Consider the following 27,275-nt stretch of genomic DNA (forward strand, 5'->3'; position numbering starts at 1 on the left):
GTGTTTACATCATCGCTTTTTACACGCTCGTTTCTTCCTGTTTCCGCTGAGTTCGATGCGAAGGAACAGGGCCGGTCCTGGGGGATGATAGCCAATTAGTTATCAATCAAATCATCAAACCTTGAACTTCGAATTGATGCTTTATGAAATGCAAGCCATGCTAATTCTTTTGCATCCTCACTTAGCTGAAAAAAAAAACTATAAATCCTGAAGTATCAATCGAAAGTATGTTCCTGCAGACGGCACCGTTGGCCTCGGCCAGCGAGGATTGAAAAGTTTTTCCTCTTGTTACTTGCTTTTTTTTTCCTCTCCATTTCCGCGGAAGCAATGGCTTTTTATGGCTGGTACTATTGGCGTAATAACTACATAGAGTGCATTCCCGATGATGGCGGTGGATGAAAGACCGAACGAAAGCACCTACAGTGGCGGGCGTGCTACCACGGAGTTTGTGCAACGAAGGCAACGCGAGTGCTAGTTTTTAGATAACCGCCACCAGCCACACAATCCATCCACTGAAAATCCTCGTGGAGGGCGAACTGTGCAGTGGTTTCTGCTTGTATTGTTTTTTGTTCGAACTGAGCTGGGTTAACGAGCGCCCGGAGGGTATTTTCTATAATCCTGAGCTGCAATAAAACGTTTTCATTGGTGAAGTGATAGTGATATAAATTTATTTTTAATAGCGGGGAACCAGAAATTTATTTCTAGCGCAGTTTATTGAGCCACACTGGTATGATGGGCAATAACATCAATCGTGAATTTGAAACTGAGAGCATAAATCAAGACAATGGGTTTTTTTGTACAATAGAAACTGCGTATGATCTTCCGATGTTAACAAATTAAATTTAGTTTCTGTAGTTATTCTCAGAAGCATAACATATACAACATTCAAAACAACGTTGGAGCTTTTCCATTATAGGCCAGGAAACTATGTCCAGCACGATCGTTTGAAAGTTTCCATACGGTATCATTTAGACCATCTTTGAAAATGCTTTTCCAGAATATTTTATATAACTGTACGTTTTTATTAATCGTAAAATTTACATTTTACAAATACAATATTTCCTTCAATAAAAACTAACTAGGGAAAGGCCGTTTGGCCGAAAGGGTCATTTGGCCGAAAGGGTCATTTGGTCGAAAGGATCGTTTGGCCGAAAGGTTCATTTCCGTAAGGGTCTTAGGTCGGAAGGGTCATTAGGCCGGTAGGGTCATATGGCCAAAAGAGTCTTTTGGCAGAAAGGGTCGTTTGGCCGAAAAGGTCGTTTGGCCGAAAGGGTCATTTGGCCGAATAGGATATTGGGCCGTATAAGCAATTTGAAAAGTGAGAAATTAGAAGTGATAAGAGAGTCGTCTCACTTCTCATTCCCCATTTCACACTTCTCACTGTAAAAAGTGAGAAGCGTGAAGTGAGTAGTGAGACGTCTCATTACCCATTACCCCTTTCGCACCTATTCAGCCAAAAGATCCTTTCGAAAATAACCCTTTCGGCCAAATGACCCTTTCGGCAAAACGACCCCTTCAGCCAAATGATCCTTTCGGCCGAATGATCTGATGATATATCAGGCCATACAACTTTCGGCCTAGTGGCATTTGGCCAAATGGCATTCGGCTGAACGGCATTCGGCCAAACGGCTCTTCCCCGCGGTGATTTAGTAATCTCTGTTCGATCATTTAGTAGTTTGCCAACATCTCAATTTCATAGGCTGAACTTCAAAATGTGTTGCACGGTGTGTGTGAGGATTTTTCTGCAACTTTGCCTAATAGTTAGTTGCTTAAATTCCTCTAATAACTGAGTTATTGCGCTAATTGCGGAACATTAAATTAAAATTGAGATTAAAATTTTGCTATCATTTAGTAAAATTTTCTGCAACTAGTGCTTCAACTGCGCTATTAGTGGACAATGCTGTAGCAAAGTGAGACCAACCTCAAGTGGTTCTATAAGCCCCTTGGCGAAGGACTTTCGTCTTGTTTGTTAAATTTGCCGGACAACGGCATAGCAAGTGTCTGCTTATTAATTAGAAGTTTTTTTAGCTTTAAATGATATCGATTTGGACAGTGACATGTAATGAGACCCGTATACGTGCTTAGGTTTCTTTTAGATAATTCTATAATGTTGCGAGTCATGGAAACATATGGAGTGATAAAACGTTTCGATTGCCTGGCATTATAGTTGCGTTTCTAAAATTGGATTCTGTTTTCAAAGATTGTTTGTTATCATATATTTCACAGTGCCCTGGAACCTAATATAGGTTTACTTGATTGTGACAAGACATTTTTTGGAGTGACTGAATGCATTTCCAAACTTGTTTCGATGTGCATATTCCTGACTTTTATTTCAGTATCTGTAATTTCTACGAACAGAACACTCTTGAATTGCGTGAATTTTCGCTTTAAATACGGATGACCAACTTCCCATGGTGGGAATCGATATGTCTATCCCAGGACCACGAATGTCACCTTCTGAAATTTTTGAGGCTTTTCAAAACGCAACATAATAATGGCCTTACTATTTCGAACAATTTTGTAGAACAATAGTTTTAAAAAATATATATAGTTTTGGCGTAAAATGCATCTTTCCGCGTAAATCTGTATACTGCACCATAGTGCATTGTTTCCTATTGGACATTGACCGGATCGGATTAGGGGATCCAAAGTTATGGCCAAAATACATTTTTACGCCAAAAACGCGTGAAAAAGTCTCGCAAACTTTTCAGGGACTTACTCTTAACCAATTTGCTCGCAACAAGTTGCATTCGAAGGGGAATGGTGTCCCATTGCCTATTGATTACTGCCCTAATCTGACTATGGGATCCGAAGTTATGACCAAAATACAATTTTTAGGCATAAAAGACGCAAAAAAAAGTTCGCCAATTTTTCAGGAACATACCATTAACCATTTTTTTCTCAACAAGTAGTGTTTGACGGGGAACTTTGTCCCATTGTCCTTTGTCCTTTGTCCTATTGAAAACTGTGCTGATCAAACTATGTTGTCAAAAGTGATGGTCAAAACGAGGAGCAAAATATATTTTTTATGCAAAAAAGGTGTAAAAAGTCTCGCAATTTTTTCGTATTTTAATGCTATTGAACATCCATCATTAACGTGACATTTGTAGGAGTAATGCTTCAAAGATATGTGGCACATCGTACGTAGTTATGCATGTTACTACAAAAAGCGACGATCGGGGGTTATAGATCACTACATTTTTACATGACGTATTTTGTGGGTTTTTCCTATGGCGTTCATGGGAATGAAAAGCTTTAGGTTTGCCCTAAACTGTCACTGTCGTTGCGATTTTATGGCTCCATTGGCGCTTCTTTTCCAAAGGGTCAAACAGCCAACTATAGCAACAGTCGCATTGCGTTGAATTAGAGGAACTTTTTTTTATGATTCGTAATTATATAAGTACATAACACTAAGATAAATATAAAGATAACAAGAAAACTGATTTCGAAGATGTAAAAAAGGGATAACTTTCTAAGTTATTTTAATTTTTCTTTCTTTAGAATCGTTTTTTCCCTTCTCGTACACCAAAACGTAACGGAAAGGCTAATATGTTCACTAAAAAAACGAATTGTTGATGAGAGGTCCTTACAGCCTACTTTCATATACCGATTAACTAATCGACGAATTGAGGTGATGTTCATAAAGTCTTTAAATCTTAATCATTGGATGGCGATTTACTCAAAACTGCAACTAGCGTGGAGTTGACCTCTGACCAAAAAGTGCAACATGAAAAAAAAGCCCTTCAGGATTTTCCGAGATTTTTATCCAAGAATTCGCATCAATATTTTAAAACAATAAACCCGGAAAGCCTCCTAGAAGCACTCTCCACTCTTTTCTCCACGAATTCTCCCAAAAATTACGTCAAGACTTTGCCCGGAAACTACTTCCTCCAGGAATCTCTTTATTAGCTTTAATTTGTTCAAGGATTCCCCGGAAATTATGGCCATTAGTTTCGGAATACCCACAGAAATATCTCAAACTTTTCTGCAGAAAACTCCTCCATGAACTGATCCGAAAAGTTTCTTTTACAGGAAGAATTTCCTGAGGAATCCTAGAAGAAATTTTCGGGGGAACTTATAAAGAGATTTCTGGAGGGGTTCTTGAAGTAATTTCTGGGGAAATTCTTGACGAAACGGAAGAAGAACTTGGAAAGCTGCTAGAAGAATTTCCTGGTTTATTATTTTGAAATATTGCTACGAATTCCGAATTCCGAAAGCTTTTTGGATGATTTTTGGTAGAAATATTAATGGAAGCTCCCGCAGAAATGTTGAAAATTCCAGCAGGATCTTCCGGGAGAATTCCGAAGCTTCAACCCAACCTAGGCGAGCATAAGGGCGAATATCAGAGAGCCAGTGAAAGATCCGGGGTGAAAGCGAAAAGAGGGAGAAGGAAAGTATGAAAAAACGAAAAAAAAACGGGGAGTTTGTTCGAGGACGTTGAAAAGTGCGGACGTAGCAGATCCCCGGTCCACCAGGAATGAACCCCGGTCGAAAGTAGGATTGATAATCCGGGCTCGGTTTTAGTGCAACCAAGAAGCCCCCCCCCTTTCCTAGCTGGGAAAATCGAGAAGCATCCGACATAACCTGGACGATTAGCTTCTACCCGTCCACGACCAAGGAAGGGTGATATTGTGCAATCCAGGCGCCACGTGCCACCTCTCGGTGCATTTTGAGTGCTGTATCCGCGTGTGCTCCGAACTGTGTAATCAGGCCACCTCTAGCTGATTTCCCATCCTGTTCACGAGCCTGCCAGGGAATTCAGCTCTACCCGCAAGCGTATTCACCGGCTATAGTAACGGTCGTACTCATCGAGTGAGTGAAAATTCGGTCGTCTACCGGCCGATATCGAGTTTCCCTCAGCATCGGACGGAGATTCCAGCACCACCTAGCAAACCCCTCGCCCGCTACAAGATCCATTCTGGCTACAGCTGCCCGTTTATCTTCTCCGGACATGGTATCCATCTGCCGATACATCGTTCCTGGCATGGGACCAAGTCAAACTTCTGCCGAGCCTCCAACCTATCCCAAGTTCGAACCCCATACGAAACGGACACCGAAAGTCTTATCGTCTCCGGCCATGGAATCTAGCTACCGATACATTGTTCCTGGTATGGGACCAAGTCAAGCTTCTGCCGAGCCTTTAACCTTTCCCAAATTCGATCCCCATACGAAACGGACACCGAAAGTCATATCACCAGACCACTCGCCCGGCGGATTTCCGCCCAACCGCAAGGTAGGGAAAAGTATCGATCGGCCGCAACGGTACCAACATGAAACTAACCACTAAAATCCAAAAAAAACTGAAGAGAACCCATTTAAAATAAATAAGTAAAATGTATCTTGTACTTAAATTAATTACCCGCTTCCCTGGCATGCAATTGCGTCGATAGCTTTGTTGTATTGTCCCCCGCTTCTCCGCGTTTCGTGTCGTTGTGTCCCTCAAGCAGGCCTATAGCCGGCCCTGAGAAGTAAATCCCGTGGTGAGCTAGTTTGGGACGTGTGGACGTCCGCTGTCCAGACGTAGGGACGTCACTGGCAGTTACAGAGGAACTTCCGGAGGAATTCCTGGTGGATCATCCGAATAAATTCCGGAAATTTGCTAATGCACGAAATTGATTTACACTGACTTACGCCGCCGTCAATCATGATCTATCACGCCACCGTCTATACAATTTCAATCGACCCATAGGTCTAGATTGAATATCAAGTGAAATCCTGTATGAAATTTTCGAACATGGGGAAACTTCTTCGGGAGGAATTTTAGAGAACGTCTTAGAGGAATCTTAGAAGGAACTCCTGATTGAATCTCTAGTGGAATACAGTGATGATTTTTTTTAAAGAAACTCCTGAGAATAGACTAGACCTATTTTATCAAATAAATATATAACTGATATTTTTTTTCTTTTTCGCTCGACTGTAGTATTGAGCTTATATGGCTTCGCAGTCTTGAAGGGCATTGAAAACTATGTTTTAAATCTTTTCCCGACGTTTCGGTCCATTTAGAGCCTTATTCAAGGGGTCGATTTTTTAAAGTTTCTTCGTCATATATGTTTCTGTTTAACGTGCACTATCATGTGAATCAAATGGTTCAAATTTGGTCAAAAGGAATTTTTCATCGGACAATTTGTACGATTTCTTGCTATCTGAAATTCGGTATCTGGACTTGCTAATTTCCACCATTTAATGGAATTTAATGGTGGAAATGAGCAAGTCCAGACACCGAATTTCGAAAAGCAAGAAATCGTCCAAATTTTCCGATGAAGAATTCATTCGGACCGAATTTGAATCATTTGAATAAAAAAAGGCCGCTGAATCTTCAATCCTCTAAAAATTGTATTCTTACTTTCGGTGAGATTCAAATTGTAGTTTGAACGTGAAATGCTGCACCTTTTGTTTTCTTTAGGGCCTTCTTCATGCTCTCTTAACTCTTGAACGGTGCTTACACATACGCTTAAACCTGGTTCAAGGTCTAAGTGGATGTAAAGGCTTTTAGTAAGAAAAAGCCCCCAGAAAAGGTTTCGTCAAGGGCGTTAAGAATCCACTAATTTGCCTGCTAGACAAAGTTATCAGTATAACTAATTCTTCTTGCGAACATTTAAACTCTAAAGAGCCCCGAACATAGGATACGTTTACGTTGCGTTTGACAGTTTTCCAATGGGAAATGTGTCAAACGCAACGCAAACGTATCCTATGTGCGGGCCTCTTAATCCTGACGTACTAAAATTTTCGTTAAAAATAGAATTACCAAAACATTGTTTCTTGTTTTCTGTTGAATTTCCAACAAAACACAGAAGACGTTTTCTAGAAGAAAATTCAATACGTATTTATCGACTCGGAATGGGGTTACTTAAATAGTAGGCGTCAATATATAGGTAAAAAACCCTGATTAATCCACCTAGCGATGTTGGTGCCTTTCTCGTGCAAAAAAAAATACTGAAAAATATGAGTGAGTGTTTTTAGCGTGTTTTGCTAATAGAAAATAGTGTTTTGGCCATAACTTCTGATCCCATAGTCCAATCTGGCCATTTTTCAATAGCAAACAATGGGACAGGATTCTCAGTTGAATGAAACTTGTTGCGAGTAATTCATCCAAAGCTAAGTTTTAAAAAGTGTGTCTACAAAATTTTGTACGCATACACACACACACATACATACATATACACAAACAGACATCACCTCAATTCGTCGAGCTAAGTCGATTGGTATATAACACTATGGTCTCCGAGCCTTCTATCAAAAGTTTGGTTTTGGAGTGATCATATAGCCTTTACGTATACTTAATATACGAGAAAGGCAAAAAATAAAAACGATGTCTATGACTTTTTACAGCGGCGTAACCGAAATTTTGAGTAATTGGAAGTACGTTATAAGCTTAAAGTAGTTTAGAAATTCCGCGGAATTCCGTAAAATTTCGTGAAAAGCTAGTTTTTGATTTTTTTTTATGTAAATTAACGAAACGAAATCAAGAAATCAAATTTTACCATGCTCAAATTCCGCGAAATTTCGTTTCGAAACACCTGAAACGAAATTTTTCGAAATACCGCATATGCTTAGAAGAAGTAATTCCTCCCACGGAATCCCAGAGGTCCTAAAAGCCCCGAGCAGTACAAGCTCCCAGCAGCGGTCCAAACATCAATATTCCTAGCGATTTTTTATTCAAATTGGACACGCCTTCAACATGTATTCCATTCCAGGTCATCCAAGAATTTCAAGAAATGGAGGTAAGGCCTTAAGGAACAGCCATTGAAGCCGTATTAAATTTGGTTTAGTAGATTAAATAAGGCAAGGACTATTATCAAAAGGAGATAACAAACCAATGATTACGTATGTGGATTTCAAGGCCTATATTCCAGGGATTTCTCGGATGACCTGAAACGCAGGGTTATTGAAGGCGTATCCAACTTGATTTCTTGGATTAAATAGAGCAGAAACCATTTAAAAAAACGAACAGTGGGTAATGTCTGTGACGTAACCGCTAAGTGGACGTAGGACTTGACTTGACCATGCCTTTAAGATACATAATATGTCCAAATTTCTCACATCAACTATTTTGGATAAATAATCGGCGTTGCATACCATTCCTCTTCTCATCAAACCAACACAGAAATCAAATCTACCTCGAACTCGAACAAGAATCATAAAAAAAAAATCAGGAAGTATCTGTCCGGTCACGAAATATTAGCCTCGACAGTGGCAACCTTCCCACTGAAGGACTGCCTGAAATAAACCACAAGTTTGCTCAGCAGGGGATGTAGACTGTATCTCAGCCCTTTCACTGAAGAGTCTTCTAATCTGTGCGATAGCGACTGAACTAACTGAACTAACTCTTAGAGCCTTGAAAAATGCTGTTTGCTTCGTCTAAGCGCAAAAAGTAAGAAAACGATCTTTTCAAATAACCGCGAATTTCTAGTGATGGCATAAAAAAGACTGAATGCGCTGCGAGCGAATGCACTTTTCTTTTATACTTTATTGAATCTTCTCTGCTTCCCAATTGGTGGGCCAATCAGCTACACAGCAAAAAAAAGTTGTTGAATATTACATCGAAATCGATGCAACCCGTGGAATCCATCGGTTGTTGAATATTACATTGGGCGATGTACCCGAGAGCTTGCTGTGTAATAAACAGAAGCGATGTAATTAATACCCGATGTAAAAAATATTCGATGTAATCGAGGCGATGTGAAATAAAGCTACGTAAATATTAGGAGGTTTATATACGTGATATTGTTATCATTGAGTTTTCTCTTCGTGGTTAACTTCAATAATTTTTAGTCGATTTTTTTTAAGTTTCGTATATTTGGGTAATATATTATGATGTTGTGCACATACCTATCATATATTACAACATCAGCATGTTCTTGGAGCAGATCTGCCACATAAGTGCATTTCCCAGGCAACCGTATGGATTTAAACGAAAAATATAAATTTGCCGTACGTGCGACTATAATATGTACTATTACAGACGAGATCACAGAGCTGTCAAGTTTTATACTGGTTCTAGCTCTATATAGCCGGTTACCTGGGTTGCCCAGTATTCGTCGCCTTCAATAGGTCACATGCAACGACGATACAGTTTGAAGAAATCCAGGATCCAGTATCGATCTGCAGACCAACGGTGAATTATACCCTGCTGAATTCCTTTCGCAGAGATATGTTGAACAAAGCGACCCAACGGCGTCGGCGTTCGGAGGCGTTTTCAAAACCGCTGAAAAAAAATTAAATATGTTTAGCAGGTGGTATGCGGGTGTATAACATAGTAATAGGTACAACCCAGAATGGATCAGTTAGGGGCTGTGATCCCAGCTGATTAGTTATGTTTTAATCTGGCGCTTACGTAGGTTTAGTGAGATAATGTAGATAAGTTCCTAGATGAATTCCGTAGAAGATCTTACTGCGACTCCAAAAGAAATGCCAATATGAGGCCTTTAACGACCCTCAAGGAAAATATTCTGGTATTCCAAACGATAATCTGTCTGGGAATCCGAAATAAATTCTTTTGAGATACTGAAAAAAAACTGTGGTTTTCAGAAGTAAATTCCGGGATTCCGATAAAAATGTTTCACAGATTCCGATGGAACATCTTCAAGAATAGATATGGATTTTTCTGAGATTCCGACCGGGATCCTTTTGAAATTTGTAGATGCTTCTGGGATTCTGAATAGACCACACCCAAGATTCCGAAGAAAATTATTTGAGGATTCCTAAAGAAATCCATTCGGATTCTAATAGCCTATTCTTATATATAAGGAATCCTTCAGAGAATCCGAAGGGAATAATTCTGTGATTTCAAACGAAATTCTTTTGGGAGTTCAAAAGGGATTCTTCTGGAATTACAAAACTAATCCTTCTGAGATTTCAAAAGGAAGTCTTCTGAAAGCCCCAAGGGAGTCCTACTGCGATTCCAAAAAGAATCCATCTGGGATTCCGAAAGAAGTCCTTCTGAAATACCGAAAGGAATCCTTCTGAGATTCCGAAACGTATTCTCATATTGACAATTAGCCCATATTAGCCCGTTTCAGTTGCCGTTCCGCTAACATTGTGTTTGGGGCTTCATACTCCTTTTAGGATTCCTAAGCAAATCCTTCTAAGATTCCAAAGGAAATTCCTTTGGGAGTCCGAAAGAAATCCTTCTGGTACACACTCAGTTTTTATTTCTGCAGCTCGGCAAAAATCCGTACAGCCAGCAATTAAGTGTGCAGCCAAGAAGGAATGCTTCTGTTATTCTAAAGAGAATCCTTATAAGATTCCGTAGAGAAGCCTCCTGGGTGTCCGAAAGGAAACCTTCTGAGATCCTGAAAGGTATCTGCAAGTCTGAAGGGAATCTTTTTCGGAGTACGAAATTTTTTGAAATTTCAAAGGTAATTGTTCTGAGACTCCTAAGAGAATCCTTCAGGGAATCCGGAGGGAGTCCTTCTGAAATTCCAAAGGAATCATTCTAAGAGTCTGAAGGTCTGAAACGAATCATTCTGGATGTCCGAAAGGAATCGGGGAAGGGAAACTGCCCGAGAAATTGCTGGAAAAACTGCCGGAGGAATTCCTGGAGGAACTCCCGGAGGAAATCCTGGAGGAACTCTCGGAGGAATTTCTAGTGGAACTCCCGGAGTATTTCCTTAAAGGACTTCCGAGGGAATTACTAAAGGAACTGCTGAGGGAATTTCTGGAGAAACTCTGGGAGGAATTCCTTGAGGAACTGCCGGAGGAATCCCTGGAGAAACTCTCGGAGGAATTCCTGGAGGAATTGCCGAAGGAATGCCTGGAGCAACTCTCGGAGGAATTCCTTAAAGAACACCCGGAAGAATTCCTGGAGAAACACCCGGAGGAAATCCTGAAGGAACTCCCGGGTAAAATCCTGAAGGAACTCTTGAAGGGAGTACCAAAAGAACTCCTGGATAAATTCCTGGAGGAACCTCCGGAGAAACTCTCGGAGGAGTTTCTGGAGGAACTGTCGAAGGAAATCCTGGAGAAACTCCGGGAGGAATTCTGGGAGAGACTTCCGGAGGAACTGCCGGAGGAACTGCCGGAGGAGTCTCTGGAGAAACTCTCGGAAGAGTTCCTGGAGGAACTCTCGGAGAAATTCCTGGAGGAACTGCTGAAGAAAATCCGGGAGGAATGCCTGGAGAAACTCCGGGAAGAATTTCAGGACGAACTCCTGGAGGAATATGTGGAGGAAATCCTAGAGGAGCTTCGGGAGGAATTCCTGGTGGAACTTCCAGAGAAATTCCTGATAGAACTTCCGGAGCAATTCCTGGAGGACTTCTCAGAAGAATTTTCAGAGGAACACCGTTAGGAATTTCTGGAAGAACTCCCGGAGGAACTTTTGGAGGAACTTCCGGAGGAATTCCTAGTGAAACTTAAGAAGGATTTCATCAAGGGACTGACGATAGAATTCCTGTAGGAACTGATAAAGGAATACCTCCAGGAGGATTTTTTTCGAGAACTCCGGGAGGAATTCCTGGAGTGACTCAGGGATAAATTTCTGGGGTAGCTCCCAGAGGAGGAAGTGCCGGAGAAATTTCTAGAGGAATTTCTTAAGGAACTCTCAGATAAATACCTAATGAAACTCGCGGAGAATTTCCTTGAGAGACTCCCGTAAGAAGTCCTGGAAGAACCGTCGAAGGAATTCTTAGAGCAACTCAGGGAGTAATTCCAGAAAGAGCTACGGGAGGAAGTCCTAGAGGAACTCCGGGAGGAATTCCTGGAGGAACTCTGGGAGGAATTCCTGGAGGAACTCCGGGAGGAATTCCTGGAGGAACTCCGGGAGGAATTCCTGGATGAACTTCTGGAGGAATTCCTGGAGGATCTTTGGGAGGAATTCCTGGAGCGGGGTGAATTCCTGGAGCGGGACGAATTCCTGGAGGAATTTTAGGAGGGATTCTTGAAGGAACTCCGGGAGGAATTCGTTGAGGAACTGTGAGAGGAATTCCTGGAGAAACTTCGAGAGGAATTGGGTCCTAAAATGAAGTATCGATATTCGATTTTCTTTCAGGGAACGATGAAGGTAATCATTCTAAACGTGTCAGTTTTTCTTTAGACTCAAAAATCGAAAAGAACATTGTTTAATTTGAAATTGAAAAATAGATGAAAAATGCTTCCTCGACATTTTCGGTCTTGTTTGACGTACGGATTCAAACGCACTAGTAAAACACCGCAGGGCACTTGACTCAACCTTTGACAGTTAATATATGGGGCTGACGTTTTGGGCTGATGGTTCATTCGTTCTGAAATGTTGCACAGCCCAAAATTTGCTTTAAAATGTCTTAAACACTAAAATATTATTTTTATTGATTTAGAATTTTACCAGAATTTTTATAACAACGGTACAAGTATTCTTGACCGATGCACTATCGTTTGCAACCATAAACGAGGTAGGGCTTTAGGACCCAATTCCTGGAGGAACTTCGGGAGAAATTCTTCGAGGAACTTCGGAAGGTATTCCCGGAGGAACTCGGGAGGGATTCCTGGAGGAACTCCGGGAGGAATTCCTGGAGGAACTCCGGGAGGAATTCCTGGAGGAACTTCGGGAGGAATTCCTGAAGGAACTCCGGGAGGAATTCGTTGAGGAACTGTGGGAAGAATTCCTGGAGGAACTTCGGGAGGAATTGCTGGAGCAACTTCAGAAGGAATTCCCGGAGGAGCTGCGGGAGGAATTCCTTGAGGAACTCCGGGAGGAATTCCTGGAGGAACTCCGGCAGGAATTTCTTGAGGAACTTCGGAAGGAATTCCCGGAGGAACTACTAGAGGGATTCCTGGAGGAAATCCGGGAGGAATTCCTTGAGGTACTCCGGGAGGAATTCTTTGAGGAACTCCGGGAGGAATTCCTTGAGGAACTCTGGGAGGAATTACTTTAAGAGCTCCGGGAGGAATTCTTTGAGGAACTCCGAGAGGAATTCCTCGAGAAACTTCGGAAGGAATTCCTGGAGGAACTACGGGAGGGATTCCTGGAGGAACTCCGCGAGGAATTCCTTGAGAAACTCCGGGAGAAATTCTATGAGGAACTCCGGGAGGAATTCCTTGAGGAACTCCGGGAGGAATTTCTTGAGGAACTCCGGTTGGAATTCTTTGAGGAAATCCGGGAAGAATTCCTGGAGGAACTCTCGGAGGAACTCCTGGAGGATTGTCTTCAGAATCCCGAAAGGATTCTTTTCAGAATCCTGAAAAAATTTTCTTCAGAATCCCGAAAGGATTCTCTTTAGACTCCTGAAAGGATTCTCTTCAGAATCCCGGAAGGATTCTCTTCAGAATCCCGGAAGGATTCTCTTCAGAATCCCGGAAGGATTCTCTTCAGAATCCCGGAAGGATTCTCTTCAGAATCCCGGAAGGATTCTCTTCAGAATCCCGAAAGGATTCTCTTCAGAATCCCGAAAGGATTCTCTTCAGAATCCCGAAAGGATTCTCTTCAGAATCCCGAAAGGATTCTCTTCAGAATCCCGAAAGGATTCTCTTCAGAATCCCGAAAGGATTCTCTTCAGAATTTCGAATCTTTTCAGAATCCCGAAAGGATTCTCTTCAGAATTTCGAATCTTTCCAGAATCCCGAAAGGATTCTCTTTAGAATCCCGAAAGGATTCTCTTCAGAATCCCGAAAGGATTCTCTTCAGAATCCCGAAAGGATTGTCTTCAGAATCCCGAAAGGATTGTCTTCAGAATCCCGAAAGGATTCTCTTCAGAATCCCGAAAGGATTCTCTTCAGAATCCCGAAAGGATTCTCTTCAGAATCCCGAAAGGATTCTCTTCAGAATCCCGAAAGGATTCTCTTCAGAATCCCGAAAGGATTCTCTTCAGAATCCCGAAAGGATTCTCTTCAGAATCGCGAAAGGATTCTCTTCAGAATCCCGAAAGGATTCTCTTCAGAATCCCGAAAGGATTCTCTTCATAATCCCGAAAGGATTCTCTTCAGAATCCCGAAAAGATTCTCGTCAGAATCCCGAAAGGATTCTCTTTAGAATTTCGAAAGGATTCTTTCCAGAATCCAGAAAGCATTCTCTTCAGAAAGGATTCTCGTCAGAATCCCGAAAGGATTCTCTTCAGAATCCCGAAAGGATTCTCTTCAGAATCCCGAAAGGATTCTCTTCAGAATCCCGAAAGGATTCTCTTCAGAATCCCGAAAGGATTCTCTTCAGAATCATGAAAGGATTCTCTTCAGAATCCCGAGAGGATTCTCTTCAGAATCCCGAGAGGATTCTTTTCAGAATCCCGAAAGGATTCTCTTCAGAATCCTGAAAGGATTCTCTTCAGAATCCCGAAAGGATTCTCTTCAGAATCCCGAAAGGGTTCTCCTCAGAATCCCGAAAGCATTCTCTTCAGAATCCCGAAAGGATTCGCTTCAGAATCCCGAAAGTATTCTCTTCAGAATCCCGAAAGTATTCTCTTCAGAATCCCGAAAGGATTCTCTTCAGAATCCCGAGAGAGGATTCTTTTCAGAATCCCGAAAGGATTCTTTTCAGAATCCCGAAAGGATTCTTTTCAGAATCCCGAAAGGATTCTCTTCAGAATCCCGAAAGGATTCTCTTCAGAATCCCGAGAGGATTCTCTTCAGAATCCCGAGAGGATTCTCTTCAGAATCCCGAGAGGATTCTCTTCAGAATCCGGAAAGGATTCTCTTCAGAATCCCGAAAGGATTCTCTTCAGAATCCCGAAAGGATTCTCTTCAGAATCCCGAAAGGATTCTCTTCAGAATCGAAAGGATTCTCTTCAGAATCGAAAGGATTCTCTTCAGAATCCTGAAAGGATTCTCTTCAGAATCGAAAGGATTCTCTTCAGAATCGAAAGGATTCTCTTCAGAATCCCGAAAAGATTCTCTTCAGAATCCCGAAAGGATTCTCTTCAGAATTTCGAAAGGATTCTCTTCAGAATCCCGAAAGGATTCTCTTCAGAATCCCGAAAGGATTCTCTTCAGAATCCCGAAAGTATTCTCTTCAGAATCCCGAAAGTATTCTCTTCAGAATCCCGAAAGTATTCTCTTCAGAATCCCGAAAGGATTCTCTTCAGAATCGAAAGGATTCTCTTCAGAATCGAAAGGATTCTCTTCAGAATCGAAAGGATTCTCTTCAGAATCGAAAGGATTCTCTTCAGAATCCCGAAAGGATTCTCTTCAGAATCCCGAAAGGATTCTCTTCAGAATCCCGAAAGGATTCTCTTCAGAATCCCGAAAGGATTCTCTTCAGAATCCCGAAAGGATTCTCTTCAGAATCCCAAAAGGATTCTCTTCAGAATCCCGAAAGGATTCTCTTCAGAATGCCGAAAGGATTCTCTTCAGAATCCCGAAAGGATTCTCTTCAGAATCGCATCGCGAAAGGTTCTCTTCAGAATCCCGAAAGGATTCTCTTCAGAATCCCGAAAGGATTCTCGTCAGAATCCCGAAAGGATTCTCTTCAGAATCCCGAAAGGATTCTCTTCAGAATCCCGAAAGGATTCTCTTCAGAATCCCGAAAGGATTCTCTTCAGAATCCCGAAAGGATTCTCTTCAGAATCGAAAGGATTCTTTCAGAATCGAAAGGATTCTCTTCAGAATCGAAAGGATTCTCTTCAGAATCCCGAAAGGATTCTCTTCAGAATCCCGAAAGGATTCTCTTCAGAATCCCGAGAGGATTCTCTTCAGAATCCCGAGAGGATTCTCTTCAGAATCCCGAGAGGATTCTCTTCAGAATCCCGAAAGGATTCTCTTCAGAATCCCGAAAGGATTCTCTTCAGAATCCCGAAAGGATTCTCTTCAGAATCCCGAAAGGATTCTCTTCAGAATCCCGAAAGGATTCTCTTTAGAATTTCGAAAGGATTCTTTCCAGAATCCAGAAAGCATTCTTTTCAGAATCCCGAAAGGATTCTCTTCAGAATCCCGAAAGGATTCTCTTCAGAATCCCGAAAGGATTCTCTTCAGAATCCCGAAAGGATTCTCTTCAGAATCCCGATAGGATTCTCTTCAGAATCCCGAAAGGATTCTCTTCAGAATCCCGATAGGATTCTCTTCAGAATCCCGATAGGATTCTCTTCAGAATCCCGAAAGGATTCTCTTCAGAATCCCGAAAGGATTCTCTTCAGAATCCCGAAAGGATTCTCTTCAGAATCCCGAAAGGATTCTCTTCAGAATCCCGAAAGGATTCTCTTCAGAATCCCGAAAGGATTCTCTTCAGAATCCTGAAAGGATTCTCTTCAGAATCGAAAGGATTCTCTTCAGAATCCCGAAAGGATTCTCTTCAGAATCCCGAAAGGATTCTCTTCAGAATCCTAAAGGATTCTCTTCAGAATCGAAAGGATTCTCTTCTGAATCGAAAGGATTCTCTTCAGAATCCCGAAAGGATTCTCTTCAGAATCCCGAAAGGATTCTCTTCAGAATCCCGAAAGGATTCTCTTCAGAATCGAAAGGATTCTCTTCAGAATCGAAAGATTCTCTTCAGAATCCCGAAAGGATTCTCTTCAGAATCCCGAAAGGTTTCTCTTCAGAATCCCGAAAGGTTTCTCTTCAAAATCCTGAAAGGACTCTCTTCAGAATCCCGAAGGGCTTCTCTTCAGAATCCCGGAGGGACTCTCTTCAGAATCCCGAAAGGATTCTCATCAGAATCCCGAAAGGATTCTCATCAGAATCCCGAAAGGATTCTTTTCTAAATCCCGAAAGGATTCCCTTCAGAATCCCGAAAGGATTCTCTTCAGAATCCCGAAAGGTTTCTCTTCATAATCCCGAAAGTTTTCTCTTCAGAATCTCGAAAGGATTCTCTTAAGAATCCCGAAAGGATTCCCGTCGAAATCCCAGAACGATTTCCGTCAGAATCCCGAAACAATTCCACGGGAACCCGAATGGATTCTCGTCAAAATCCCGAAAGGCTTCCCGAATGGATTCTTGTAGGAACTCTTGAAGGATTCCCTTCGGAGGATAGCTATTGTAATCCCAGAAGGATTAACTTCTAGATTTCATTTAAACTCCTTCCAGAAGCCTCCTACGGCGAACCCAGTATCCAAAAGGTAGCTGAAGCTAGAAATGTACGATGGGCGGGGCATGTTGCAAGAATGCCGGAGAGCAACCCTGCAAGGATGGTGTTCTCATCCGGTCCGGCAACTGCAAAAAGGCGTGAAGCGCAGCGAGCTAGGTGGAAGGACCAAGTACAAATCGATTTGTCTAAGCATGGAACGCAACCGCAGATGGAGAAGTGGCCTCGCATCGTTTATTTTGGCGTCAAATTAATGATTCAGTGTTATCTGTTTACCTATATGTAAGCTAATTAAATGAAATGAAAATCTCCGAAAAAATACTATGAGAAGCTCCGAAGAACTCCATTAAGTATCCCTGAAGAATTCTATTGAGGCCCTCCTTAGCCTAGCGCTAAGGCGCGCAGCTATAAAGCAAGACCACGCTGAGGGTAGCTGGGTTCAATTTCCGATTCCGGTCTAGACAATTTTCGATTTGGGAATTGTCTCGATTCCCCTGGGCATAACAGTATCAACGTATAACAGTATCACAGTATATCCTCATGATATGCGAATGCAGAAATGGCAACTTGGCTTAGAAACCTCGCAGTTAATAACTGTGGAAGTGCTGAATGAACACTAAGCTGCGAGGCGGCAATGTCCCAGTGGGGGTTGTAATACTAATAAGAAGAAGAAGTAGAGTTCCTTTGGATATCAGCGATGGTTTCCGTTGAATATCTCCGAAGTATTTAATTGTGAATCCCCGAAGGACTCCATTGAGAATCACCAAAGGACTCGATTGAGTATTCCTGAAGGATTGCGTTACCCAAAGATCGCATATAGAATCCCCATATAATAAAATTTCCAATCCCCGCAGCAAAGATTCCAAATAGTATCTCAGAAGGACTCCATTATCGCGGAAGGATTTAATTGCTGAATCAAAACCCAACATATTTATTGGGCAAACACACTTTATACGAAACTTGGCGAATATGCATACTGACTAAAATATACTTAGGAGACAATATCAGAAGAATAATACTTATGTAATATATCAATTATGTAAATACTACTCACTCATTTACGCTTCTATGCCAAACGTCCGATAGCGAGGCATAACTTGTTCTTAAAGCAGAAGAATGTCGCATGGCTAAAAACTTGACGATTTTTTCTGAATAGTTGGTAGAGTTGAACTGCCTTTTTGCCTGAAAAAAAAATGTTTTAGAAAGTATATACGGTAGATATTTCGAAGCTTATTTTCGAACAGTGCTTAGAAAATCGATGGATCAATAGATCTTCCTAAAGAAGCTATCATAGTGAAGATAATCTTCTTAAATTTCGGTTGAAAATTTCTGGAGTTCTGTTGAGTACACTTTATAATTATTTTAAAAATCTACCTAGGATTCCAATTAAAATATGGATGTATGATAATGTATTATTTCCACAAATAGATCAAAATAAAGAAATGAATGTCAAGCAGATAAAATACCAAAAATCTTGATCAACTACACTGCAAATTGTTTCCAGAATGCTTCCGCAACTACTTACCAATTTTCCGTTTTATTTGACGATATATAATTCCTTCGGTCTGCTGCAAAAAAACCGTGTTCTATCCCGTGTTGGCAAAATATTGCGTCGGTTAGAGATTGCACTGGGTCGACATCCGGATTATTTTTATGATTGGGCTGGGCTTTTTGGGTTCGGAGCATTAGACCATTAGACTGAGAATTTCTAATGACGAATGTTGCTGGTCGGTTGTGCAGCAGCACGATACTATCAGACACCCGGAATAGTTTAAATCCCATGTTTGGTACCTAAGGAATACTGTCATTCGAATCGTACATGATACTAGTCCGAAACAGGATCATCGCTGGACAATTATTTTTGTTTTGATCCATCTCTAATGGCTCCTCCGAGGGCTCCTCACCTTGTCCTCGACTGAACAGCGTATCGTCTAGCGATGTTCCATAAATCCGTATGAAATTGAGCTGAAATTTGAAATTTCTCTCAGAATTGCCTAATGGAATTTCGAGGGGAAACCATAAAGTATAAGTTTCACCTGGATATTATTTCAGACCGGATGATTGTGATTGTTATACTTACATCAGTAGTATTATTAGTAGTAGAAGCTTCGTTTACCCAGTTCACTATAAGGAGTTTTAATACTGGTCGCGTCCCATCAATTTACCACAATTTGCACAGATTTTATGCTCTGATCGAAGGAAAATCAGCAAAGAACCAAAGAAAAAATGGCGCACTCACGGCAAGCGACGACAGGAGACGAGAGATAGGCCAGTGTTGCCAATATACAATATTGCGTAGTGAATGATTGTCATATCACATCCAAAGTTGTGTAATTTCACACAACACTTTTGAGTTAATGGGTTGCATATGATTGTGTGTAATTATTCATCGCTTTGACATGCGAATATTACACAACAGCAGCGTAAATGGAAACTTATAGTTCTGAACCTGCGTAATATCAAGGAGATGTAGAATCACATCCAAATGAATGTCATTTTACATTCAAATTTCGTCTTTACATCGAATGTTTGGTACATTTCTCAAATTACGTTGATGGACATTACATTATTTTTTGCTGTGTAGTGTCTTGTATCCCGCTTCTTTGTCAGCCAAAGCGTCATCATCATCAACGTGTTCGAGAAGGGCTTCTTCTTTTTTAACGCTTGTTGCTCGCTGCTGGCGTCTATTTCCTAACAGGACTTTTCGCTAGATACAGGCCAATAAGCCGGGCAAGCGAGCTTAGAATTGCAGTTCAGGTGGGAAGTAGGGTGTTCTTTTCTGAGACAACATTGTTAGTAGTAGAAGGAAGGAAACACCCGGACATGGGATTTCGGGTGTTAAGATTTAGAATTGGTAACATGGGATGATCATTCAGTCACGTTCGCTTTGTGTGCGGTCAGTATCAAACAATGTTTTTCTACATATTTTTTTATCCATGCCAAAAAATCCAACATTTGATGAAAAATCGATTGATAGTTTATTAATGTTTGAGCTGTTATCGGTGTTTTTTTTTTATCCAAATAAGATTATGTGAGAGATTTGGACATCTCATGAATCTTTAAAGGCATGGTCAAGCGAAGTCCTTCGTCCACTTCGCGGTTAAATCAGAAAAATTATCCACTGTTAGTTTTGACGCTATTTATGAAAATCACGCATAAAATTTTATCTCTAGAATATTGGATTTGGCACCCAAGTACAACTTCTATCCTATTAAAAGCATTGATATTGATCTCTATTATTGGCTCTCCGAAGAACCGTTTGTTTTTTGGACATACATGCTGCATCATGTGGCTTTTCTTCAGCCTGTCTCGGCTCAGCACCGATGCCGGCCGGTCTCGGCTCGACTCTGCTGCTGCTGCCGGTATCTGCTCAGCATTGCTGCTTTGTCGGGTCTGTAGGGTGGACTGCTGATGTACTGGCTAGGTTTCGGCTGATGATGGTCGCTTCGATGGTGTCGAGCCGAAAAAGCGGTCGGTGCAGACTTCATTCCCTGCTAAAAGGTGTGAGTGCTGTTCAATCGATGATGCGGTTGCTTCGCTTGTTCCGGTCAGAATGAAAGGAAAAAATCGCGTTGCGCTATTTTATGGCTTCTCGGCAGACCCAGCGGCTGCTCATTCGCTGGTGTCTGCACCAATCAGAACGTGGTAATGGAATTATGCAAGAATTATGCCGTACCCATATATATAGGTTCCCTTGATCTCAATGTTTTTCATTGAAAATAGTTTCATGCCTATTGAAACAAGTTTTTCGGGTCTTATCAAGCATTGACATGGAAGGCATACTTGAAATCTGTTGATTGAGGGACTTACCGCAGAAATTCGTCCACTGAGACGAACGCTATTAACGTTTAAAATCTTTCAACACAGCGTAACGCGGTCGATTTGAATATTTTGAAATGACACCCGGTATAGTAAAGAGAGACGTAAGTCCTACGTCAATATATAAGCCGTCTAGTAGCGTGTGAATAGTGTGGACTTTAAGGCTTATACTCCAGAGAATTCTTAGATGGCCTCAAACGGAACATTTGGTTAAATATATCACATAGATTATGAACCATTTTTTAAAAAGAGATAACAGCCCTTTGGTACTACACTCCAGAAAATTCTTGGATGACCTGAAACGGAACTGCTATTAAAGGCGAATCCAGTTTGGTTTCCTTTGGCATCGGTTGCTGAAGATGGGAGCAATTCGAAAGCAATTCTGACTTATTAGTTAAGGGTCGGTAATAAAATGTCGGTCAATATCCGGTGGGCCAAGCAGGTAAGTTCCAAGTCGCAACGCAGTCTTCTGCCGATAATGGACTAATACCGATGGCGGTAACTTCCGGTTCGGGATAATAAGCCCACCCTGCCTATGTAATGTCTGGCCATGTTTATGAACACACTTACAAACTATCATTGAGAATCCTACTGAGGTGGTCCAACAAAAGACGACTTTAGCGGTGAACAGGGCCTTGACTGAGTCAAAATCGTAGGAAGCGAAAAACCCCGTCCAAGGAAGTAAAAGTCTGATCGTTAGGACTGATTCTGGCTCGAAGTTTTCGATGAGCATCCGGAAGGGGCGTCCCGGAAGAAAGATGCGGATAAACCATTTGCGGAGCTGCTGGAGAACAAGGCGCGTTCTTTTGCAGCTGAACGCTTTCTAGATGTCTGGGTCCGCGTGCTTGCCCTGCTCAAAGATGTCCTGAAAGATGTTTCGTAGACCAACGAAATTAGAACGTGAAGCGCGTGCTGTTGGAACTTTGGAAGCATTTTCATCTCCATCCAGCTTCTCGCAAAGCTGACGGTTGATTAACCTTTCCACAACGGTATCGGGATCACAAAAATTTGCTGAAACTCGTCCGAAAAAGTCAGTTTCGCCTAGACTCGGTTGAGATTTTCAATCATGTGGTACACTACCCTATCTGGACCGGATGCCTTCTCTCTGTTTCTGGACAAGACGAAATACAACTCAGCTTCTGAATAAAGGCTAATTGATCAGGCACTAAATCTGAGGGGACTGTGAAAATGTCTTAGCATTACTGATCTAGCAGCACTAGACCTCTGACTTCGCCCCAGAGTTCGATGGTGGATTGGATCGGATTTATCGAATCGATGAAATCCTCCCAATGTTTCCTCTTCGCATCTTAGATGACTGATCAACACTCTAATGTTTTTCTTGGTCGGTTCCTACTGCTTATACCTTAGCAGGGCTACCTGAGGGTTACTCCTGGGCTATCGCAGCGGTCCCTTTCTGGCAATGACCACCCGGGGAGCGGCTCTTGGTTTGGGGAATGACAGCCCTAGTAGCATTTATAGTACTAATTGGGAGAAGTCAGGTAGTGATGACAGGACTCTATGTTGTAAGGTTTGTCATAAATAGCGGCTCCCAATCAGCGTTGACGTAAGGCCTTCATATCCCCTAGTGATGGTTAGAGAGGCTTGGGTAGAGACCTGAATAGAGTAGTGGTTGCTTCCATGGAGATGGGAAACAACTTCCCGCGTCAGGATAGGAAGAAGGGACAGACTAGCAGAGATCATATCGGCGATAGTGGAGTGACCGTTGAATAAGATGGATAATTCGTTATTGATAGGCACACTTCAGGGCAGTGTTGGAAAAATCATTAAAAAATCTCAATCACTGAGCCCTCCAGTGCGAGCGAACTCGTTTACGATTTTGAAGGAATGCTTCATGTCTGAGTTTTTCATGCCAAAACGGATCGTCGTTTCCCTTATTTGACAAAAGATCATTTCGCTCCAAAAAGCGTTTGAGATTATTTTGGGTGCAATTTTTTGTCGCATGAGTATTTATTGTTTATCGCGATGAACTTCTATTCACTGTTTTAACGAAGCAGAACAGAAGAAAACCTACGATGATTCAAATGAATGATTCGACTCAGCCATGATTTTCAAGAAGCTGATTTGGTACGTTTAACTCACGATTGATATGAATCGTTCATGAGTTTTAAGATTTTGAGTTTTTACCAACACTGCTTCAGCTTTCCGCCATGGGTCTCCAGGAATTCCCATGATGTTCATGTCATCATTTTGTAATAAAAATTAATAGTTTTTATATATCTACATTCTTTGCTGAACTCGATAACATCGAATGAGATCTTCCGAAGGACCCCAATCGCAATGGATAGAAGGTTCCTACCCTAATGACCCTTTTCATATTTCCCTCCAAGAAAACAGTCCTTAGGGTCCGCATTTTGGAGACCGATAACACAGTGGGTGCTGTCGTTGGGCAATAGCTCTAGGTTAGGGAAGTTATTCCAATTATCATTTTCCACTGAATGAATAGTTTACCGGCTACCCGAGGATCTAGGAAGGCGTTTCTTGCTTGGGAACTCTCTGTCCACTGATCCAAAGGTTCTGATTGGATATAGCTAGGTCCTAGGTCTAGGATATAGCCTCGGCTTTGCGGATCAAGTGGCGGTTTGGTTTATGTAGTAGCGTCATGTGTTTTGGCATGTTGGAGGCAGAAGGCCTTTCCTGATTTTCTCAGGGTTCTACGTTGTACCTCCAACTTTGGAATGGTTTCTTGACCCCCTTCCTACATTTTTCTCGGGGACCTTTTTGCTACTGGTTACTACTTGACCGGTTATGAACAACATGAACAACATTATTAAATTACATCCACCTGCTATCATAGATTCCCAGAATTATCGTAAATCAAATCCATATGTGCCACTCTGCCTCCGTAGCTATTGGGCGCCCATACTTGAACCCAGTGTGCTACCTTTCGTTTCCACTAACCGTTATTACTTATCACATTCGAATGAAACAAACTGAATGAAACGAAATCGTCTTGAACAAGTTTGCCGTAGGGAACATCCCTCTTTCCACCATCGTCATCATCATCATCATCATCATCGTCATCGCCAGCACCCGGAGCGCCACCTGATCAAGAAGAAACTTGTCCCGGAACTGTTTGAATTTCTCATTTGAAAATAAGCGCCTCATGTCTGCTTTTGCTTAGCTCTTAATGCTAGACCGAACCCGAGCACAGCGGCGATGTAGGTGTCGGTGGCGCCGAAACCATCGATGGGAGGCGGAAAGCGCCATAAGATGATGCACAAAGTATTTGCTTGGAGTGCTTGCCGAGCGTGTGTGCAGAGAGGAGTCTGTCAGTATGTACAGCAGCGTGCATGTCGCCGGAGGGAGGAATAAATTTGATTTCTGCCGACGGAGCAGCTGTGGAAAATTCTTCCATCTGCGCTTTGTGCACGGGTGGCGGCGGTGGTGGTTGTTGGCCTCTGCGTCGTCTTACCGCCTCATGAAAAACTGAAAAGAAGAGTAAAGAAATCGGTTCAATAGATACTCATCTATGCGTGGTTCCGTGGTGACGCTCGCTGCTGGTTCGAGACGTAGTAGACGATTACGATGAAGGGGAGAAACGGGAATTCGGAAAAGAAGCGATGGGAATCTGTCTCCTGTGTTACACGTGCCGAAAAGCGTATAAACAGGTGGAAGCCTTTTGGGCCGGAGATGCCATGCCCGGGGGATATAATCGGAACTTAATTATCGATAAAAGCGTAGCAGAAATGGATTGGATTTTTCTACGTGCGCAATTCCCCAAAGATGAGAGAAATCTAATCATGCAAATTTGCGACGAGAATTTGAATCTTCATAATGAAGTTTCAACCACTGGAGGCAACTACGATGGGAGCTGTATGTATGGTGAGCTCATGAGAATATCGTTACCTGTTTGAAAATGCAATTTGAGTGTACGTAAACGGTATTGTCGCTTACGGCCTAGAGCAATGCTTTAAAAAACAGGTTTTTGGAATACCGTAAAGTGGCTATGCCTTGCCAAAGCATTCACGAAGGTGGAAAAAGTTGAAAATGTTGCCGAATTGTAAAAAACTCGATCAATCCACAGAGTAATGATGTTGGTGCCTTTCTTATTTACATTAGAACAGACGAAAAAGCATACGAGAAACGTTAGAAATAACATGGACAGTAATGAACTGCAGCAGTAAATAACCATCAGCTGGTGGTTGATTTCGCTAGCGTGATATAATTTGGGATTAAAGTCTACCCCGAGGGGCCCCAAATTTTTATAATGAAACTCCCATATATCAAAAACAAATATTCGTCGCTCAATAGAACTAATAGATGAGGCCTTCCAATTACAACCCGGAAGCTATAGGAGCATTTTTGGAATGTAAAGCAGATTAATTGAGCAAATGCATTCATTTTCATTAGTCCAGCGTTTTCTTTAGTGGAATGCTGTCATCTGCTTATGAGCCGAGTAAGTGCTTTTCTGGATTATAACTCAATATGTTGAGTCAACAACGAGACACTGAAGACGGATCAAACTTTCCAGTCGCCTTGGGTAGGCCGAAATCTGACCACGACGCTGCTGTGCCTCTCCGGATAGTATTAGGTTGGCATGCTCCTTAGCATACGCAATATAATCGCGTAGAATACTCATGTCGAAAAGTGTGTCTTCGTCATCCTCACGGCTGCCGATCGGATTGTTCGTCTTTAGGATCCAAAATCAGAGATTATCAAATAGAACCTCGACTTCAACGTATGGGGAAGCTGAACGTTCTCAATGACGTTTTTGTTCGGGTTCCATTGTGATTCGGATGGGTTGGCAGCTGCCAAAATTGATGTGCGAACATTCAGTTGGCAAATGATTCCTGCCTTCGCAATACTGAGTGTCTGCTGTTCCATCACTTCGTGCAACACGCTTCTGGTAGAGTCGTTCATTTTGTCAAACTCATCAATACAGCAAACGCCTTTGTCGGCCAAAACCAAGGCTCATGTTTGCAGAACCAGTTGCCGTATTTCGGGATCTTTAGTGACGCGGACGATCATTTTTCGGAAGTGTACTTGGCTCTGGGAACCAAATGCAAACATACTGCAACAGTTGTGACTTCGATGATCCGGGGTCTCCACAGCTTATGAATTTTTGCGCGAAAGTTCTGTCGAACAGAAGTAGCCTGCTTTTTCTTCAACCTGCCAAACAATTGAAGCAGGATTCCCTTTTTCACTTTGGTGTTTTCATAGATAGAGGGAGCAATCGTTCTTACCAACCGATCGTACACGTCCGGTTTCTGAGATAGCTTTTTAAGGAGTTCTACTCTTTCTGGCGGGAACATGTGTTTCTCGCCTTCCTCTTGCTCGTACAGACGCTTATCGTCCATATTGCAGAAGTGTACAACGTCTCTGTGGGTTTTTGTACACCGATTTGACGTTACGTTGACAGGGATGCTCCTGTATTGGCATTGCTTTATATACACCAGTCACCGTGACGCGATCTCCCGGTTGAACCTTGTCCACCGGATCATCGTGAGCAAGAAGCAAAACATTATGAGGAGTCTGTCCAGCAGCCCTGTCATCGGGTGCTTCTTGCAGCTTAACCATTTGTCGATCGGCAAACTGCGAGCGGTTGTGAACCAACTGGAAACAATGATTAGTGTTGCAGTGTGAGCAGAGTGTTTGCTCAGCAATCAGACCCCACTCCAGCTCAACCACAGTGCTGAAGCTACAGACAATACATTTGAAGAATGCTTCCATCATTTCCGGAATTATGTTTGAAGTACGAATCTCCATCCCACTAATGCAGATCAGCTGGTCAATGTCTTCTGGATTCAATGCGCGCAAGCTGCGCGTTTTTTCCGCGTTGAACGGATGAACCTGGATTTTGTGCTTCAAAACAGCGGCTGGGTAACGCTCGAAAAACATCTCATTTATGGCGACGTCGAACGTTGGGATAGCAGATCAACTGGCGCTACAAGGCTTCATCAAAGGTCTTCAAGTGAGCATAACTGACATTTAAGAACGGTCCCTCCAGACTTTTGATTTCCTACAACTTTTGCATATAGAGAGGATCGTTCAAACTCATTTCCTCAGAAGCCTCATCTTGTGGCGCATTGGGATCTATGTATATCATGATGAAGTCCTTGAACTTCTTCAAACATCACAATGTTAGTACCCCATACAACCATTTTTGGTTGACTAACTCCATCGGCTTCTTATTGTACACTTCCTTCCGGAATAGGTTCCAACTGATTGGATCCAACATTCACCTGGCGCATATGCCTATTGGTTCTAAGATCGGCTGGTTGTCTCATCGGGGTGCCACGGACACTGGATCTAGGCGTGCGGATTGACCCCATGATGTTCCATAATTCAATGGAGAGCTGAATTCGATTTCGCTCAATCCCACAAAACCAACACCTCCCCCAGCATTGAATGGGCCAGTTGGTGGACCCATAGCGGTTCCGGATTCCCCCAACAGCAGGAGAAGTGGGAACTGTAACATTGTCCGAGTTTGCAGCTACAACGATGGGATTTTGAGATCCACTTCCCATTCGCTAGGGCGTTTCGGTTTCATTGCTGGAAGTAGTTTGCTTGGAAGGAG

At 42.2% G+C, this 27,275-nt stretch overlaps 1 protein-coding gene and 1 pseudogene across 1 annotated transcript in view; one reads left to right on the plus strand and one right to left on the minus strand.

The window, feature by feature from the left end:
* The window catches only part of LOC134222422 (uncharacterized), a 301,768-nt gene that overhangs the window by 103,260 nt on the left and 171,233 nt on the right, over window positions 1-27,275 (plus strand). The gene's annotated exons all lie outside the window — the stretch shown is intronic.
* On the minus strand, window positions 10-27,176 carry LOC134219538 (DNA replication licensing factor MCM4-like; annotated as a pseudogene).

The sequence above is a fragment of the Armigeres subalbatus genome, chromosome 3, assembly GCF_024139115.2.
Source record: "Armigeres subalbatus isolate Guangzhou_Male chromosome 3, GZ_Asu_2, whole genome shotgun sequence".
NCBI lineage: Eukaryota > Metazoa > Arthropoda > Insecta > Diptera > Culicidae > Armigeres > Armigeres subalbatus.